Below are 21,515 nucleotides of genomic sequence, written 5' to 3'. Positions count from 1 at the left end.
AATGGTTTCTGTTAAGTGTAAATATTTAGTTATCAATTCATTTTCATTAAAATAATTCCTGGCCAAGAAAATTTATATCAGGGGTCGTGGTCGTATATCCTGATGTCACATATATTGCTGACAGTATGATGTCTAGCACGTCAAAGTCTCTTCAAAAACTAGCGTTGAACATACCTGGCGGAGTCGAACATCAGTAAAAATAATTTTGTTCAAAAGTTTTGAAGATTTTCAATCATTTCTCAAGGAGAGAATGTACCTAAATTTTTAAAAATATCAACAAATTTTCCCATACATATAGGTGGGGAAATTACTGATATGGATTAAGGGAGGGTAAATCAACCGACTCTGCTAGGACCAAACTATAGTAAAAGGACAAGAAGAAGGCAACTTTATGATTGCTACATTCTACAATATTGCTAAAGGGATCCACTTTGTGGACCACTGCACTCTATTAAAAAAGAATATTACAATTTTGATATCTTCAGCCGAAGAATAGTTGGGTCATTTCTGGCTGAAAAGGAACAATACGTTGTTTATAACAATAAAACCTCGAGAATATTACCAGTGATAAATGGGGTTCTCTAGGGCTCAGCAATGAGACTTACTCTCTTTTTCATATATATCAACGACCTTCCTGAAGCCCTTTTGAATGATTGCCTGGCGTTGTTTGCGGATTACACTACTTTCTTAATAAATAAAGAAAGCGTACTGAAACACTTGCTGAAGCAAACTCTGAATTAACATGATTGCTTTCGAAACATCGTTCAATCATCAGCAAGTTCGTGGCGCGTAGCGCAAAGCAGCTTTTTATTATATAAGCAAAGAACTTCGCTGTTTCGTGTGGTAAAGGGACGCATCGTTTTTCTATCATGCTCCTGCGGACCACTATGGAACTTTAGTAAAATCGATGTGTTTTAATTGTGCATGTACCCTGTATAAAATGTTCTTGACATCTCGTCGAACTTGAAAGTTACAACAACCATCGGTAAATATCAAAATTTGCACAAATAAGAGCGTTGTCGAATGATATTTTTTCAAATATCTCCCGCGCTGTATAATTGACGAAACCTGTAACTCTTTACTGTTTACGATACTGTTCAAATTAAATTATCCCATCTTTAACGGTTTTTCATTTATCGGCAACAATTTAGCCACAAAAACAGAAATTTTTAAGATATTTTAGATTTTGTGACCACACAGGACACACCCTGTATGTGATCGAAGTAGAGGGATTTTCCGCGTGTCTTGAAAATAAGTTTTTTCTGAAACCATGCAGTGCGCCGTAATAATTTTTCAAATTTTTTCAAATATCCCGAGCAGCGTATGTGATCCACGAAAACTGTAACTACAAAAATTGTAGCTCTTGATGCGGCCTATGACACTGTTTGAACCAATTAGCCATATTTTTTACGATTTTTGATTTGCGGATAATAATTTACTCTGTGAAAAAACAATTTTCTAGGTCTTTTAGATTTTTGCCTACAATTTGAAACCCTGTATATATTCGAAAAAATGCACCCTATATATTTTTGAAAAATTTTCGCGAATAAAAGTTTATGAGCCGTATCTTCTGCTTCGTCTGTTTCAAGAATTTTTTTGGTTTCGTAAACAGTTTTTGAAAAATGATGTTTTTTGTAGACCCTTACACGCGCAATTTTTTATTTTTTTAGAATACTTCCCGACCCCCAGCCCCCCATTTTCAATAGGTTCCGCCATGGGGCAAAGCTGTGATTGCTTCAAACTTTCAAACTTGGGACACTTATCGTGTTTCATAGCAAGGTCCAAAAAACAGACGAAAATCGGGAAAAAAAGATGGATATCGATGTCGGATCAGAGCCGCCATCTCTTACAAGCTTATGTGCCTCGTGGAGGGTTGAAAAGAAGGCAAATTTCAATTTTGTAGCTCCAATGGTTCGAAAGTTATTTCTATACCAACGGCGATCCCGTAGGACTTACCGTTACTGAGATATAAAATTTTTATACGAGCGCAGATACTTTCATCGATTTTGGAAAGTAACAAGAGCTAAGGACTGGTACACAAAGAATAGCTCAACCCTAAACCAATGGAAAATAGTTTCTTTAATCTTCTCTCAAAGGCACGAAGTGAATAATGAACAAACTGCCTAAACTAAATTGTGTCACCACAAACACCAAATGGCTAAAAAATCTTAAAAAACATTTTTGTGATAAGTAGCTTAAAGGGCACTGTAGATTGTAGCATATTATTGAAAGCATATCATAATCTAATTAGGTCCCAATAGCTTTATGGTCTGTTAAACTGGGGCCAGGCTCCCATTGCTGCAAGAATAGGGACAACCTCATTTCTGATTTCTTCCGTCTTAAAGTGGATATAGGCTAGTTTCAAATTACTACTGCATCCATTTTTTTAAATAAATTTAAGGCAGAGACAAAACAACTCCCAATAAACAGGTTCAAAAACTCTGTCAAGGACTTTTTAATAAAGCAATCCTTACCGCTTGGAGGAGTCTATCTTTTTTCAAGATATCGATAACTATATCTAGTCAGACGATTGCATTGAAAATCTTCGTTCAGCTTTAATGTATGTCTAGATGCCTGCTTTATATTTTTTGTATTCTGCTATATGTTTTATGTATATTGCATGTTTTCAATATTATATTGTAAAATTGTTATTTCATGTTATATTTTGAAATGAAAAAATGAAATGAAATACTGAATGAAATAGCTGAATCTTGTGAAAATTTTATACTAGCAACAAGCTATCGGGTGGAAATATTGTTAAAGTTATAAACAATGTTTTGTTCTCCAAGGTAATTAGAATGGTGATAACTTAATTTTGTTTTAAAAAAATAAATTCTAGTTGTTTCAAAAGCGTCTAATAATAAATAAATTTTTGAAATCCGGTTAAAAGAATTTTCATTTTAGGCAAAAAATATACAGGACGTTCCATTAAAAAAGTGAAGTTGAGAGCATCAAGAGATAAATAAATATTCGGTGTAAGTTTGAGATTGTACGGTTTTGAAAACATAGATAGAAATGGGGGCTTTACAGGTTTTAACTTATAGTAAATGAAGTGGCATCGCGAACGGAAATTGTACGGCAACGACCCCAAACAAATACGCAAAGTGTAAAATTCCGAAATCCACGAAACATTTTTTCCTCCGCAGAGGGGGGAATTATCGGTATTATGTTACTCATCTGAGCATTTCAAAGGATTTGTAAGAAGGTAAATCCGTTTATGGTATGTGAAATCCCCTGCTTGTGAAAGTGAGAAAGGCCTGGAAAACAGGGATTTTCTTTTCCGCGATGGGCTTTGCGAAGACGCTTAAACCCAGTGAGGCGGAATATTATTTTTGATGGATGGTCATATCAATACACAAAACCACCGAGAAATAGAATCAATATTTTTTAAAAAATCGTTTTGAATGTCGAATAAACAAATTATGTTAATTGATTCATGAAAAATGATAATTTTATAGGATAAAATTTCCTTTGGAGATAAGAGATAAGTTAAAAAGGACAAAAAAGGATTGAAAAGAAAGAGGTTAATGATATAGACGGTATTAAGAATAAAAAGTAAGTAGTGGGAGATCTTGAGATAACAAAATTATCATACAATATGTCGCACTATAACACATTACACAATTTTGTTATCTCAAGATATCGAGTAGAGTGGGAGGAGAAATTAAGTATTCGCTAGACTAAGACAAAAAATTAAAAGCTATAAATAGACGACAATACTTCAAGTGAGCAGGTGACGGTAATCCAGGAGAAAAAAAAACAGTTAGAATGTCCGGAGCATGATGTTTTGACGTAAGAAATCGCCATGTTTCATATGTTTTAAAATTTGAAGGGCACCTGCGGTTAGATTTAAAACAAATAAAAATGTTTAAACAATAAAAATGTTATCCTCCGCCTTCCCTTACCAAGTAAGAGTTGACTTTAGCAAGCGCAAACTTCCACATGTTATTGTAATACTATTTACAATTCTTCTGCCAGAAGATTTGTAAATAGTGTCATGTAATTTTGTTCATTCTTTACCCACTCATCACCACTCAAAGAGTCTTTTAGTCTACAAGTTAAATACAGTTTCTCAGGAAAAAGTTATAAGATAAATTAACAAAGAGTAAAGATAGACAAAGTTTATTCTGTTGAAACGAATATTAATATTTACTTCGTTATATCTGCATAATCCAAAACTATTTGTTCATAGGGGAACTCAATCTGCAGGTGTTCAGTTCTCATTATTTCATTTTCAGCAGTTCTAACGATTCAAAAGCAGATCACGGTAGGTTAAGCTGAAGTATACTCGCGCATTAAATTTGGTTTAGGTTTTTGAGTAAATTCTATTTTTGGCCATCGAAAATTCGGGCTTAGCATCTTTTCTGCACTTTTTATACATTATCATTTTCTTTCGGGCTACTAAATGTAGCGTAGGAATAATTCGAAGTCGTTTGGATCGAATCTATAGGATTTTTGAAATTCTTCCGTTTTTCCGTCGGAACACAAAAGAAAGGTTCCGATATCCTCGTAGGCGGAGTGAGAGAGAGAGATAGGCGGGAATATGTGAATAAAATCCGGTAATTTAATTTCGCGCTGAGGTAATTGTTTCGGGTGAACGCCGCTCTAATGGATTGGATCGCCAAATAAACTAAGTAACTGAATTTTTCAGGCGGTTTCCGTTCTGCGGAATTTTCACTGTGTGAAAGTAATTTTAAGGTAGACTATCGCGTTTCTGATATCCGACAAATGCGCTAATGAGCGAATTTGAGAACGACAGTCTATATAATGACGGCGCGGAGTAGATTTTTGGAAATTACAGAGTGAGGGAAGACCCGTCGTGACTGCTTCATTACTATATGCCGATGTAAACGAGATCTTTTATAGCAACGAATGATTAATCAAGCGCTCTTGCTATCTCGACTCTTTAACGAACTAGTGGATGCATTAGTTACCTACAAATAACGAGAATATTCTGTTGGCATTGATATTGGCATGTCAAGAAATACGTTTTTTCTTAATCATTACAATGTATTGTCAAAGGCTAGATTTTTAATGGTGTTATCATCTTCTAACGTTGGAACGAATTTCTATTGAATTTTTCTAATTTTCTGAATATGTTTGGCGTGAAATAGTAAAAATAAATAATGATATTCAAGCTTAGACTGCACTGCATTAAACTTAAAGTTATATTATAAGGTAACGGAGGGGTTTGTAAGAAACCTACGCTCTTATAACAGTTTTAAAAGAGGGCTATTAGCATTACAACTTTTTTAAGAAGTCCAATAAATACATCGCCTTAAGCTGTTCTAAGAACATTTGTAACATTTTTAATATTGGGGTTTTATAGCTTACTTCGTAAAACTGGACACCCATACGGTTGGAACAACCCTCGAAGACCGTTCTTTTTTCCAACTTCTGTCGTTTGCACAATTTTAAAAGGTAATGAGTAAACATAAAATGAAAAGTGAGGTTATGATTCGACCAAAACTGCAAATTTTCCAAAATTACCTGAGGTTTTATTACAAGAGCAATTATTGCAAGACACCTACACAAGTTTTATGAAAGTGTCTATCGTGTTCAATATTAGCCCGTATAAAACTATAAGTTTTTAAAGAGTGAACCTGGTGAAGAAAGTGTCATTTCAAAGAATATCGCATATCGTGATATCGTGTTCATAGAAATTTAATCTTGTATTAAATCAAACTCCAAGGCCATTTGATTAGAATTTTTTCGAATTTTTCGAAAGTATCTGCGCTCGTATAAAAATTATATATCTCGGTAACGGTAAGTCTTACGGGATCACCGTTGGTACAGAAATGATCACCGTCGAAATTTTTTTTTGTCTGTTTGTCCGTTCTCCGTTCTCTGTTCTCCGTCCTTAGTTCTCGTCTATTGGTTTTTCGTGAATAACTTTCGAACCGTTGGAGCTACAAAATTGAAATTTGCTTCCTTTTTAACCTTCCACGAGGCACATAAGCTTATAAGAAATGGCCCTGATCCGACGCGCGATTTTCGACTATTTTTTGGACCTTGCTTTTTTGCAATCGACTTCATATTTATCACATCTATGCAGCTTTGCCCCGTGACGGAACCTATAGAAAATGGGGGGGCTGACGGGTCGCGAAGTATTTTAAAAAAATTAAAAATCGCGTGTGCAAGGGTCTACAAAAAAGACCATTTCTCAAAAACGGTTTTCAAGGCCGGAAAAATTCCTGATCCAGAAGACGCAGAGGAAGCGACTACACAAACTTTTATTCTTGACAATTTTTCAAAAATGTGCAGGGTGCGCCGCAAATTAAAAAAAAAAAATGAAAAATGAGTCCCCTTATTATTGAAAATTGACAATAATTTCAAATCTGTGTTTTAGATATTTGTTTCTTTTACATGACGATATAGACAGCTTAAATTTTTGTATTTACGGTATTGTGCAGCGTGTTCGCGATATTCCATGCAATATTAAAAAACATAATAAGTACTCCCCAAATTTGCAGTTACCGACTTCAGACCTGGGAGAGAAGTAGAACTCTGGATCCGCATTGAGACTCTTTAAATTGGGAGCAACAAAGTAACGCGAAGATTTTTTTTTTAATTTTTGAATTTATTTTTGTGGTTATTTTGGCATCCAGCAAAACATCTTTTCCTCCAAAGCCATTCATCCGATCGGAAAAATTTTACATCCGTAATACGTGGGAGACCCGGCGCTATAAGTTTTGTTTCACACATTTTTTCGATTATATACAAGGTGTTTTAGTTATGGACAATAATCGAAAAGACCCTGAAAATTATTCTTTTAGAGAGTAAATTATTAATCGTAAATCAAAATTCGTTTAAACAATAGCTAATCTGTTCAAACAGTGTTATAGGCCGTATCAAGGGCTACAATTTTTGTATTTACGGTTTTCGTCTATCACATACGCTGTTCGAGATATTTGAAAAAAATCCAAATGAAAATCAGCATTTGTCGCCCTCAATCTACCACGTATTGCATGGTTTCAGAGAACAAGTAGTTCTTTGAAAACGATATACTCAATTGGAAAAAATCGGATACCGGGAAACTAAAGAGATCCAGGGCTATATCCTCTATTTCGAACCTTGTTGGAATTATATACAGGGTACGTCGTTTGTGGATAAAAAATTCTAATAGATCCTAGAAATTTCCGCTTTTGTCGGTGAATTATTGGCGATACATAAAAGACTTTTAAAGATGTGTGTCGAGAGAGAGTTTAAAGTTTCGTCTATAATACAGGGGACGCAAGATATTTGAAAAAATATAATTTTAAATTGCAATTACACTTTTTTTTTGAATTTTCGATTCGTTAAACTAAGGTTATTATTTCTATCTATAATTGGGACCTATTCATACAGTTTTTTCTTCAAAGCTGACGTAGACCAAATTGTTTTATCATCGAAGATAGAATTTTACTTCCAAAGGAAAGTTTTCGAACCGAATTCAACTAACGGCAACTATAGTACCACAGACCTAACGATAGGAGTTTCATCGTTTTATTTGATAAATTGCAGATATTATTCCCCCTGAGAACAACATCCACAACGAAACCCCAGCGTGTGTAATATTATGAGAATTGACTTAATCCGTAGTTTATAACTTCCCGTGGAAAACTCATTGAACTCAAAATTGTCACGATCCGAGCGCATTTAGACGATCAAAACCAATCGACCGGTCCAAGTTAGTTTCAAATACGCTCTGCTTTCGCAATATTCGCCTAAATGGAACTCTCCTGCGGATAATAAAAATCTTTTATTTATCGAAATGTATAATTTTCCAATAAAGCGGTAGATGGAACATAAAGTGACCGCGCGGCTCACTTTTAGGGCCCCCTTGGAGAAATACTATTAATCTTTGCAACTGGAAACGCGGTATAAACATAAAACGACTTGATGGACGAGTTCAGTTTGAAATCATCTTTGCCCGAGTCGTCCATTAATCTGAACAACAAATAAAAGATTTTTTACTGCCCGACGATGCTCAGAAAATGGCAGTAAACTGTGACATCGACGAGACTCTCGAGGGTTTCCGTTTTTGTAAAATTGTCTGATTAAAATTCCCATGTTTGATAGCTACGAGTTATAAATTCCTCCGTCCCTTAATCTAACAGTCAGTGATCACATTAGTCTATCTATAATGTTATTCTAGTTTGTGTTTTGATCTAACTAAATAAATTATCTACCAATTGAATTGAGATTTTAGTTCAGCTTCTGCGTCTCTTGCTTAAAATATTTGAACGTCATGGCACCTCGTTCTGTCCGCATTTGAAGTTTCTCTGATGGACTTGGTAGAGTTATATTTGAAAACATAAGAAGTGGGTTAGATCCAGAATATCTCATGAAAAAATCAAGACAAAGCAAACTGGCCATAATTCACTTACAAATCAATGTTCCGAGAATAGACTGACATGCAACAAGAAACTACCATTCCATTACGGGAGTATTGCATAATGTGCCCATAAAATTAAAGTAGTTTTGACAATTTCACGTCCACTTTTTCGCGTCTCGGTTCGCGCTGAAGATGTATTTGTGCTCCAATACAATTTAGTCCTTCACATAATAAAGGTTTGCGATTTCGCTTCGTATGACGGAAATTCCTTTCACGCTTTCGAGCTCGTTTCGTTATCTCCGGTAAACTGTCACTTCAATTTACTTCTTTCGGGCATTTTGAAAAAATCCAGCCCGCAGAAAATCGGCAGGTCTTTTATTGCGAGACAGTTTCCTTTTTCGGCGGAGAATTTTGTGAAATTCTTTCATCACATCATTATTGCTGGATCGACCATTGGAGTCTGAATTTGAGTAGGAGTTTGTAGACAAATAATCTTGCACTTTGAAGCATGCGGACCACGCAATTGGCTTTTTTATTAAATTAAGCTCCAGGCAAGGGCTTTTCAATATTATTTTAGGTACAGTTTTTGTATTTGTCCTTTTCTTTTCTTCGCCATAGTTACAGAAGAAGTAGATAAAGATAACCGTACTCTTTTGAGCTGGCAATAACATGACCCATAAAACCATATAAATTTTATTATTTAATTTAGTATTAAAATTTTCGATATGTATTATAAATTTATATTGTAAACAGTAATAACGATATTAGCAATATTAATATTGTTTTAAATGTATATAATTGCTTTCGACGAGATAATAATCCTAGCTTTGTAATAAATTAAAGCGTTGAAAGATATTGGAGAGCGACCCGAATTGGTATTTAATTTATTGCAGGAAAGAAACGCAGCAGGTCAAGTTATCATGTGGAGGCAAAAAACTAGTTTCACTCTTTTGTTTTAAAGAAATACAGATGAAGCTGGGGACGGTTGTTTAACATTGCGGAAAACTTTGATGTAAATGAATTTAGACTGGAAAAAGCATAAGCGCACGGTTCATTGTTTGCTTGCAAAGCAGCTACTTGACGAGTATTAAGCAGGAATGAAGCAAGAGAAGCAGATTAATGAAGCAACACTATGTCAAGATAAAAATTGGCTTACATGGAAGGCTGGTTGAAGATGATTAAATTACTAACGGAAAAAGGATAAATGTTAATATATAGTTGTAGGGATGCACGGTGAACGGTAGATTATCACGAGGACATTAATGCCGATGTTTTTTAAAATTATGTAGGAAAAACGGTTATTAAGTAATGTTTTTCATATGAAATTTAATTGCATATCTATCGAGGTCATTTTAATTCCTGTGTGTAGATATACAAATGAATAATGTTCCTTGCCAAATTCGTAGTACTTATAATAACGCGACGGGTCCGAACAACGCTTTAGCTCTGCATTGCGCTTATAGGAAGCCGACGCCAGCCATTTTGGATTTATATCCAGCTGCCGATGTTACGACAGGCTCGTATTTATCATGCATTTTAGTGATAAATTTCTGCAGCCAGTCCGGTGAATTCTGGCCCAGTGAGCATTTCAGAATTAAAACTGAGAATTTATAGGTTATGCGTTCGGACCTTTATTCGGCCAGAGCCCATAACTAAGTTCCGACTTTTGCACAATGCATTTTCTTGGATGCAATTTGTTCTTTAGTTCGATAATTTTACGAAAAGCGCCACGTTAAGATTGGATAAAGGTAAAACGTCGCAATCAGAGAAATTGCTTATTGTTAATATTTTCAAATGTGCTACAAGTTTGATTTGGTACGAGCGCAACGAGTGTTTGATAAACGGAGAGAGGTAAGTTATATCAGAGTTTTTACGGCGTAGGAGAGCAAAAGAAACTTTAATCCGTATTAGCAAAAAAGTATATTGTTGCTTTTTACAAAACTTCCGGATTCCTCCTGCGTCGGTTTTTGCTTAGTCGAACTTGCTGACGTTTCGCCAAACATCCTGTTGGCTCCTTCAGAACATGACTGAAACTGGCTCGTATTTTACTCGGTACCTGCTTATATATTTCTTGATGGGGGGGGGGGGGGGCGCTAATGAGGGGTATAAACGCCGTCTCGGATGACTGATTCCCAAATTGGGGACCTGAGTCGCGATTAAGATTGTTAGGTTGTTTATAGATTTCTATAGATTCTTGGATTTTTCGTTGGTAGGAGAACTGATTACGTGCAAGAATTTTAGTTTTATCAAATAAAATTTTATGCCCGGTTTCATGAGTGTGTTCGGCAACACCTGATGAGTTTATTTGTCTTAGTCGTACGGCTCTTTCCTGTTCTTTGAGCCTAGTTGATATTTTTCGTCCGGTCTCTCTATGCCGCATATGCATGGAATGCTGTAAACTGCTGGCTTCTCAAATGGAATTTTGTCTTTGACGGACCGCAGATTTTGAGAGATTTTTGGACAAGTGGTAAATCTGGTTTTGACGTTATACTTCTTTAAAACTTTTGATATATGGTCAGTGATGTTTTGAATGTATGGAAGGACCACAGTGGCAAGTGTAGGATTGATTTCGGCCTCATTGCTATTGGAAGGTTGTGGTGAAGTGTATTTTTTGATGGAACGTTTAATATCTTTAATTTGGAAATTATTAGAGACAAGAGCAGGGGTAAGGTGTTTTAATTCCGGGGTCAGTGACTCAGACTGAGATAGTTTTACGGCTCTGTGAACAAGAGAGTTGATAACCGATGATTTTTGGGCCGGATGGTGATGTAACCATGCATTAAGGTACCGGTCTGTGTGCGTAGGTTTTCTGTAAATACAATGACCAATGTTAGGTCTGATTTTCTATTGATAAGAATATCTAAGAATAGAAGGTTATTATTAGTTTCCAACTCAATGGTAAGGGGTAAGGCGTTTTAATTCTGTTTTCAGTGACTCGGGCTTCTGAATAATAATAATAAGTATATTGTTATTTATTGCAATTTCTACGAACGCAATACATGCGAAAAATAATTATTTAGTTACAGGCTTAGTAAAAGAGCAAATGTTAATAATTTGCAATATATTTCTTACAATGCCTAAGTCGTCGATAAAATTAACATAACTTAGCAAGTTGCAGTTTTGGTGAGTTTTGGTTAGTTATGATAAGCCTGTTCTTCTGCAAAATTATACCAAAAGTATACATATGTTTGGTAGGTAAGGTAAATAGTAAATTTTTCATTTTAATCTGTTATTAAAGCCTTGGTTTACATATCGACAAACACCTAAGATTCGCAGTTCATGTAAACAAATGTCTACAATAAGCTTACATAAACTTAAAACATACACTTTTTACAAAACTTCTGGATTCCTCCTGCGTCTCTTTTTGACTTGCTAACGTTTCGCCAATCATCCTGTTGCCTTCTTCAGAGCTTAACTGAAACCGTTGAAAGCAAGTTCGACTCAACAAAAACCGACGCAGGAGGAACCTAGAAGTTTTGTAAAAAGTGTTACAGTAGCCTGTGGAAGTTTCTTTGAAAAATTAAATATCAAAATTGACATTTTATTAAAAAATATATAAAAACACTTCTGTGTTAAGGAGTCCTGGCCTATTTTAAATTAATTAAGGTTGGCTGGTTGGCTCTGTATGCAACATAGAAGGTTAATTCATTCACTTAATACCACTAAATCATTAATTTAAGATCTGCAACATATATTAGACACAAATATACAATTATGGTTCCCAAACATTCATCATTTGCAATAGCAAACTCGATTAATACATTATACTCAATTTCTAAGCTGGTCCTTATACAGATTTAAAATATATCTTTTTAACATCATATTAATTATCATATCATATCATTAATCGCCGTAATATTTCTCAGATTACCGAAAAGTACAATAGTAAATAATGTTAGCATAGTATTCTTTACATAATCAGTTTTTATTTGTTCCCTCTCAATGTCAATCAATATTTTATATAAGTATATAAATATATAAATTTCATATGATGATTCACCTTTATAAATAATATAATATTATATAATATAATATAATATAATAACTGATGTATTGACGTTTTCTGTCTGAACTGAAACTCACCTAAAGCATTAGATAATATACATTTTTTTTGTGATTTTTTTTTTTGGATCAATAAAGGCCGTTATTATTATTATTCTTCCATTTAATTTGGTTGTGAGAAACTTTAAGTACCCCAGCCAAAAAAACGTGTACAACACTGTTTTAGTTAAAAGTTAAGCATTAATCCAAAAAGAGCTCAATATTTTCTAAATTGGATAGAATCAAAAGAAAAGAACCTGCTATTGCTGCTTAATATGACTTAGTGAACAGCAGAAACGAATATGTCTATACTGAAGGAGTAAATAGTATAAACGGATTGTTGCATACATATTAAGGAAATAATTGTTTAACCAAAGGTTTGTGATTTACTCTTTAAGATACAGTAACATTTTTTTTTGGTACAGAAACTTATTGCTTAAAAATAACGTATGGTCTTTCTTGCATTCGCAAGGTTCATTTCCCGTTATAATATTATAAGCTTTTAATTCGCGGTCATGACCAAAAGTTCATAAAAAAATACCTGAATTAAAAATTATGAACAATTTACGTGCGGAAATCATTAGCAGTATATATTTTTGTTAAACCAATAATAATTGTTCTTTGATTTGTTTATTATATTATTAGGAAAATAATACCTATTTTATTTGAACAAATAAAAATCGGAATTACTCTGCTTTATTCAAGTTTTTAAGACTAACCATTAAACAAGTCTCAAAAACTTTCAAAGCTACACAATTACTTGACATATATCGTTCCGATATTTACGGGGAATATCTTGACGCATCGAATTTAAATTCTTTTTCTTGGAAATATATAAATTTGCAATGCCCGATTCTCGATAGTTAACTGCGATTTCGCGTCGCCTAATGAGAGAAGTTTTCACTGTACTCTCGATAGACTCAATTTTTATTTTCATCAATTCTGGGAAAAATAGTTCGTAGAAAAAACTTGTCTTGGATTTTCACGAATTAGCAATCAAAATATACTTCTCAGAGTGGCTGTTATATATAACTTCTTTTTTATTGTATATCGTTCGTGTTACCTCAATAAATATGGCAAAATATTGGGCGGTTTTAGCAAAATTACAATTACAAGACCTGTGCAACTGCTTATTCCAGGTGTGATTGCGTATATATTTTTTAATATATTCTCATTAAATGAACATATTTGGAAAATATAATGGCATGTTTTTGTTATTTAATGGAACCCGCAAAAGCAGTTTACATAAATACAGGACTTTAAATGAAAAAATGAGATCCCGGTATTTAAATCAGAATTTTGCCCTAGTTGTAGCGCAGTTCAAAGTACAACATTTACTTCAAAAATATTCTTGCAAATATTAAAATTAGAAAATAATCGAAAATTGATTTTATTTAGAGAGGTGCTTTGGTTTCATTTTGATAGGTAATAAGCTTATATCAAATATTATATCGATTTTTATTAACTGCGATAGTAACCCAATTAAGTTGCATTTCATAAAATTCTTAATTTTTCATTTTTGTTTTTATGAAAATATCACAAATCAGAAAAAGAAACGAGATGAAAAACGTGTAAATGTCGTAACGGAGAAAATTCTCGCGAGTTCAGATTTAAATTCTAAATTTAAAAGTCGAAAAACGACCGACCTGCGTTGAACTTATATCTTATTTAATTGCCGGTTAATCGCGGGTAATTTGCAATTCCTCTTCCGTCTTATTAACATCTTTTAAAAGTAAACATAAACTTCCGTTCAACCGTTTATTTTTTTTTCAAATTAATTGTTTTAAAAACAGCTTTAAAACTTTTTTAAAAAACGAGAGGCATTACCGGAACCCCTAAAAAATTCATGAATTTTTATAGAACGGCGTCGCTGCGCATCGAAAGGGGCGGGACGTCGAGACGAACGCCGGCCGGAAACAAAAATTAAAAACGAAATTGGAAATAAATGTGACAACGATGCACCGGCTCCGCCGTCTGCCCGGAATGACGCGGAAGTTTTTCGAAACTTTAATAAAAACTAAATTGGCCGAAGGCCGTTTGATGGGGCTGGGTAGGTAAAAATTGCGCGGGAAGATGGTATTACTTGCGTAATTTTGTGGAAATCGAGGGACAAATTTGAGCCGGCATACTGCCTTACTATTGTCATTAAGTCGTGTGTACTTTGTTTTAGCTCAAGTTTTAATCAGTGAACTTATTGATTTCTCCGGATTTCGTTAACCAAATTTAATTTTCCTGCTTCCGTCTGTAAAATACCTAATTATACACCGATCAAGCGTGCGGGAAACATCACTGTACCTCGTCAGTTTCCTTTCCCATCAATCCGAACCACTTCGGACATTTCCGGGATTTTACCGCACGGATTTGAGAGCAAACGGATGTTTTCGGAGATATTTCCCACGCTTTGAATTTTGACGTTTGTCAATTCTGACAGTTATGTCAGTGAATATATTTATGTTATTTTGCGAAAATGTACCCAAAAACTAACGGTCGTAGAAAAAGTATAGCATGCAACACGTTCGGTAAACTTTTTAGCTCACTCGTTTATTAAAAACTCGCTCCGCTGCTTTCCTCGTGTCAAATAAACTCCTCGTGACTCAAATGCCGTGTACCGCACTTGTTGCATAATATACTATTTTCTACTCCCGTCTGTAAAATACCTAATTACCCACCGATCTAGCGTGCGGGAAGCGTCACTTTACCACGTCAGTTTTGACGACAATTTTGACGTTTGTCAATTCTGACGGTCATGTCAGTGAATGTATTTGTGTTGTTTGGCGAAAATGTACCCAAAAGTTAAAGGTTGCTCGTTTATTAAACACTCGCTCCGCTGTGCTACGCTCGTGTCAAATAAACTAGTGACCTCACTTGTTGCATAATATACTATTCGGTTGTTGATAAATCGAGCATCTTGACGTTTTGCCAATTTTCCGGTTGGCTTCTTCAGAGCTAAACCGTAACTGACTCGCATTAGACTCATTACTTGCTTATATACTGCTTGTGGAGGGCGGAGCTCAAAGAAGGACATAAAAATTGTCTCAGATGACTGATTCCCATAATAATGAAAGGTAAAGATCTGAGTCGCGGTTAAGATTGGTTCTTTAGATATTCCTATTGATTCTCGGCAACTGTTGATGCGCTTATTAGTAGTCGTCTTACGGCTCTTTCATGTTCTTTTAGCCTAGTTGATATTTTAAGTGCTGTTTCTGTAATGTATTCTTTGCGCATATGCATGGAATAGTGCAAACTGAAACATAATTTTGTTTTTGACGGATCGACGATGTCGAGAGATTTTTGAAAAGGTGACAAAACAGGAACTTTTGTAATGTGGTCAGTGATGTTTTGAATATGAGAAGGAACCACAGCGGCAAGTGTGGGGTTGCTATCGGACTCATTTTCTTCGGAAGGTTGTAGTGAAATGGATTTTGTGATGGGACGCTTAATATCTGTAATGTGGAAATTATAAGAGAGGAGAGTAGATGTAGGGTGTTTTCATTCTGGGTTCAATTATATATTTATATGTAATTGAATTGAATATATATATATATATATATATGATGACACTATATTCCGGGATATCATCCGTTCGCTCGTTGAACTCCGACTGGAATCCTGCATCCGACTGGAATCCTGCAAATCTTGCATCCGACTGGAATCCTGCAGACGTTTCGCCAAAATCTCACTTGGCATCTTCAATGCTCGCGCTCCGAAAACACTTCGAAGTGTTTTCGGAGCGCGAGCATTGAAGATGCCAAGTGAGATTTTGGCGAAACGTCTGCAGGATTCCAGTCGGATGCAAGATTTGCAGGATTCCAGTCGGATGCAGGATTCCAGTCGGAGTTCAACGAGCGAACGGATGATATCCCGGAATATAGTGTCATCACATTTTTCCATCCGTGAATCAATACGTGAGAATATATATATATATATATATATATATATATATATATATATATATATATATATATATATATATATATATATATATATATATATATATATATATATATATATATATTTGCGATGACTGGGTGATAGTAAAGAAACCATAGCTTTTCTCATACTTGTTTATCAATTTGACCGTTATAAGAAATATATGTTCCAGACAAGTATTTTTCAATTAAGATGAGAAAGTTCGTTTAAAGATTCTCAGATTTTAAAATATCTGAAACCATCTTCACAGTTTCATCATTACGGGAAGTGATCCGAAACGATTTTCATGCCCCTCTTTTAGGTCAGCCCTTTCAAATAGTATATACAGTACAGAGTACAAAGTAGAATGCGAGCCAATTTCAGTTAAGCTATGAAGAAACCAACACAATGATTGGAAAACCATCAGCAAGCTCCATCCAAACTTTTTTGTCAATAAGATGAAAGAAAAAGAATGCAATTTTCACGCAAACTGTAAGATTCTGTATTGTTTCATTCGATAATGCCGGAACAAAAAACTTAAGGGGAGAGAGAAAAACATGTGTGGGAAACTTAATATATCTGGGTAAGAGGTGAACCAACATACAATTACTGACTTCTTTAACAATTGTGCTTACTGCGGGTTGATTGCTAAATTTAGACGTTCACCTGCTGTGAAGTTGAGCATGCTGTTAACCACAAAAATTAAGACTGATGAAGATATAGAAAGTAATGAAATAGTAACATAAAAGTACTTCTAGCCTTCTTATGTGCACGCAAATGAAAAGGAATTTGTGTCTTCGTTGCGGTGAATGCATGGCCTCATTTTGTAGCCGAATTAAGTTTATAAATTTCTGGTTAGGAGTTTCAAAGGGATTGCTATGCTGCCTTACACATCGATAATTCAATCTTCTTCTTTTTCTAAAGATTGTTTAAAACAAAACAACATCAAAATAGATCTTTTTACCAATTATTTTTCTAAAACAGCTAAAAAGTTTACATTAAAAATTTGCGACTACCGAATTCATGTCTTAAAACTTACGAAACAGCTTTTAATTCACCACGTTCAATCGACAACTAGAGTTTCAAAACTGTTAACTAGTAAAAAGACTGAAAAATATTACAAATTGCTAAGTAAAGAAAGAAACAAGAATACAGATTATTAGGCATCATTGTCACAATGGACAATCGAGAACAGTAGATTATAAATACAGGTATTGCCTAAAAGAGTTTTGCACATGTAAGAACTGAAATTTGCAAGAAAATATTTATGTCACATGTATTATTCTCATGGCAATATTTTTTACTAAATGTAACAATATTTGGTTGGTGTTACAGCGGTGACTGCTTCTATAAATTTTATAAATTAGTCTTACAAGTATTAATTATTTGAGAAAAACTCTTAAAACAAAACTAATTAGTTAATACACAGAATGGAAGCTTCTTAATAACTCAATAACTCTGAAACTTCAGTCCAACTTAATTTCAATAATTAAATTCCACTTTACAGACAATATACAAAGATAATTTGAAAAAAGCATAGCCACATCGATTGGTTGAAATTTTAACATTTCATACATTCATATCGACTGAATATTTTATGTGATAGAACCATTTTACTTACCCAGTACTTTATTTTATTTCATAACCGCTATTACGGTCCCAATCAGGGGCAGACAGTTTCCGGGAAAGTTCGTCTCACATATTTGAGGGATAACGATTGCGAATAGTTCGTTTCCACTTCGGCCGCGTCCCCGAGGAAACGCAATTTGGCGCGAACTTATATCGCGCGCCAACTTTTTGAGACTGCATTTTGTCCACTTCTCGAATGAAACCGCATTCCAAACATAAAGTGTGCAGCGGTCAGAGAATTTAATATTTAACTGTGAATTCTTTGTGTGTAGTGCCTCAAAGTTTCACAACATCTTTCCTATGGAGAAGGTCGGACCCTTTGACCCAAATACGCCGATTTTAAACCATAAAACTTTGAGTCCCCGAACGTACTTTGGCGAGCTTTTTCGTTTCTTTGTTGTCGAACACAAACGGCTCAACCTGTATGATCAAAAGACGTTATGGAATATCAGTTGATTTTAAGGGGCAAGTCTGGGGAATTGTTTCAATTATTCCGAATTCTCGCATACTTTGAAATGGCAAAAATGTACCTCCATAATAAGTTTGTCTCTTTCGCATTGACATCCTCCTGACATTTTACATTAAATTAAGTTGCTATTACGTGTACAATAGTACAGGATTGTATGTATTGTATTATGTCAGCTAAATGTCGTAGGACCTTCCCAAGAAAATAGAAGGAAGAATTTGTAGTACTTCGGTGATTTGAACGAACGATGCAGTTAGTAATATCAGTTTTTTTTTCAATGGTTGACAGGGTAATTCAAGTCTAAGTATATCTGTCCTAGGAACAAATATATTTCTTTATATATTGCTGTTTTACTATACACATATCTCTATTTTTTTTCTAAATATTTCTTACGGACCATCCCATAAAAGAATTAAAACGTTATTATCATTGAAGTGAATAATTTTTTTGTCCTATTTTCAGAGTTCCATCAATGGAAAAACGATGTTTTTTTTAAAACGACAACTTTTAGCTAAGTAATGTTGCTGTTGGGCAACATAATATCATAAAATGACCAAATTTAGAAAAAATATTTATTACAATTTGTTATCAGCATTTCTGTTACTGAAGTAAATCAATGGTCTATTTGCTGCAATATCAAATGTTATTAGCGTCAAATAATAAATACGTATGTGAGTTAAAAATATCAATTTAACTTAAATCAAATTACGCTTGTTGAAAAGTATCCTAAGTTTTGATTAAATCATAAGGTATTTAAACCAATCCAGTAGACAGAAAAAGTATGAAGTTCTCTCAACTCGCACAAGTTTGATTTTTATTTAATATGTCTTGTTGTGTCAACAAATTTTTGATAAATTTTATTTTTTTTATTATTATTATTACTAAGAATAAAGTCCATTGATAGTTCGTAACACAACACATATAATAAACATTTAGTTATTGCTGTGAACCAATATACTGTCCAAGCGACGTTTAAATACAGACAAGTTCGGCGCACGCACAACATCTGGGGGTAAACTGTTCCCATAATTGAAAGTCCTGTTACTTATAAAAAGCAGGCGATGTGAAGTCCTGAATTGTTCCTTCCTTATTTTAAGTGGATGACCACGTAGGCCTTGATCATTGCTTAAGATCACAAGGGGCACGTCAGATGGAAATTGGTCATGCGCAAACCTATACATTTGAATGAGATCCCCTCGCAACCGGCGCGGACTTAATGTTGGCAGTATTTTGAGATGGTCATCGTAAGGTGTATGTCTAAGCTGAAGTGGCCAGCGCCAGAACATCACAGTCACGCAATTGCCATGGGTTCCAGACTGGGGAAGCAAATTCCAGGATGGGGCGAATGTAAGTGGTGAAAAGCCTGCAAGCGATGCGAGGACTAGGATTTTTAAAAGTCTTTTTTAACAGAAATAACGCGCAGTTTGCTTTCTTTGCAATATTTGATACATGTGCAGACCACGCAAGATCGTTAGTTAGAACCTAGGTCCATCTGAGAATCCACACTTGACACAAAGTTTCCATCGATATAATAATTCAAACTGGGATTGTTCTTGCCAACATGCATCACAGAGCATTTTTGAACATTCAGCGGCAATAGCCAAGTTGAACACCACTTGGAAATAATATTCAAGTCTCTCTGCAATACGTTCGCATGTGTTGAAGGATTTCCAAATAATTTAGTGTCATCAGCATAAGCGCTCACATGAGAATCAATGCTGGAGAGCAAATCCACGGTGTACACTAAGAATAGCACTGGTCCCAGCACCGATCCCTGGTGAACACCAGGCAGTGAAAAAGCGTTACCAATTCGAACTCTGAATGACCAACCTTTTCAAGTTTGAATAACAAGCGTCGATGTGGCACTTTGTCGAAGGCTTTGCTGAAGTCGAGGTAAATAATATCCACCGGATCACCTGAGTCAAAAGATGATGCCCAGTGATTCAAGCATGCCAATGTGTTTGATATGACAGATCTGCCGAGATCAAAGCCATGCTGCGATGTAGGTATAATATGGCAGTCGATCAAAAACGGTAGCAGCTGATTTACTATAAGGCGTTCAAGAACCTTATATATAATACACACTAGACTGATAGGGCGATAATTTGAAACATCGAGCTTATCACCCTTTTTATAAATCGGTGTTACATTTGCGGATAACCAGTGGGTTGGGAGTGTGGCAGAGTCCAAAGATTTTCTCAAAATAATATAAATAGGCTCTGCAAGCACAGAGGCACACGCTTTTAAGATTTGACTGGAAATTTCATCAGGTCCGGGAGCAGAATATTCTTTTAACTCAGAAAGAGTTTTCTTCACGTCCTCTCGGTCAAAGTGAATGTCTTCTAATAATTCTGAATTTATGGAACCCTCATAATGAGACGGTAGATCAGCTGGTTCATCAGCAGCACAGCACACTAGCAAAATATGAAGCAAATTCATTTGAAATGAAGTTCTGGTTATAGGAGACCTCTCCTGAGATATCTCTAATGACAGGAAGGGATACCTTAGACGATACGTGTTGTCTGACATAAGAATAAAACGCTTTGGGCCGATTGAGGAGGTCATTTTCGAATGCTGACTTCGCCTCTCTAATCTCCAAGAATAAACTATTAGAAACTCTTCTGCGCAAAGCATAATCGGAAGCAGAGCCAGGCCTTAAATCTACGCCACAGAACTCTTTTATGTTTTATTTGTTTGAACAGATGTCCAGTTAACCAAGGTTTCTCAGAATTGAACTTAACAATATGAGTTTTGGAGCTTGTGCCTATGTAATAATCCAGAGTAGACAGAAAATATGTCCACGTATCATTAACGTCGTTATCAGGAAAGTTCCATGTATGTTGGGAAAGGTCTGCAACTAATCTTGCATAATTTGTCCTGCATAACATTTTGCGATTATTGACCTGCTTGGGATAACATAAGGCTTGAATACAAAACTCAATAACGACATGATCAGACTTTCCAATTGGGGAATCAAGCTCCAATTTGTCAAGTAAATTGGGATCCGGAGTAATTACAAGATCAAGAGTTGACGGAGCGTCGTTCTCTCCGAAGCGCGTGTGTTCTTCAACAAGTTGACTAAGATTACAATCTGACAAAAAATCTAGGAACATGTATTCCATGGAAGCGGGGACAAAGTCGTTTAAAGTAACA

At 35.0% G+C, this 21,515-nt stretch overlaps 1 protein-coding gene across 1 annotated transcript in view; it reads right to left on the bottom strand.

Moving 5' to 3' along the window:
* LOC132699407 (acid sphingomyelinase-like phosphodiesterase 3a) overlaps positions 1–21,515 on the bottom strand; it is a 232,527-nt gene that overhangs the window by 36,433 nt on the left and 174,579 nt on the right. The gene's annotated exons all lie outside the window — the stretch shown is intronic.

This window comes from Cylas formicarius, unplaced genomic scaffold (genome assembly GCF_029955315.1).
Source record: "Cylas formicarius isolate icCylForm1 unplaced genomic scaffold, icCylForm1.1 PGA_scaffold_3__17_contigs__length_32017465, whole genome shotgun sequence".
NCBI classification, from domain to species: Eukaryota; Metazoa; Arthropoda; class Insecta; order Coleoptera; family Brentidae; genus Cylas; species Cylas formicarius.
The sequence above is the reverse complement of the archived record's forward strand: the minus strand, read 5'-3'. Positions and strand labels throughout refer to the sequence as shown.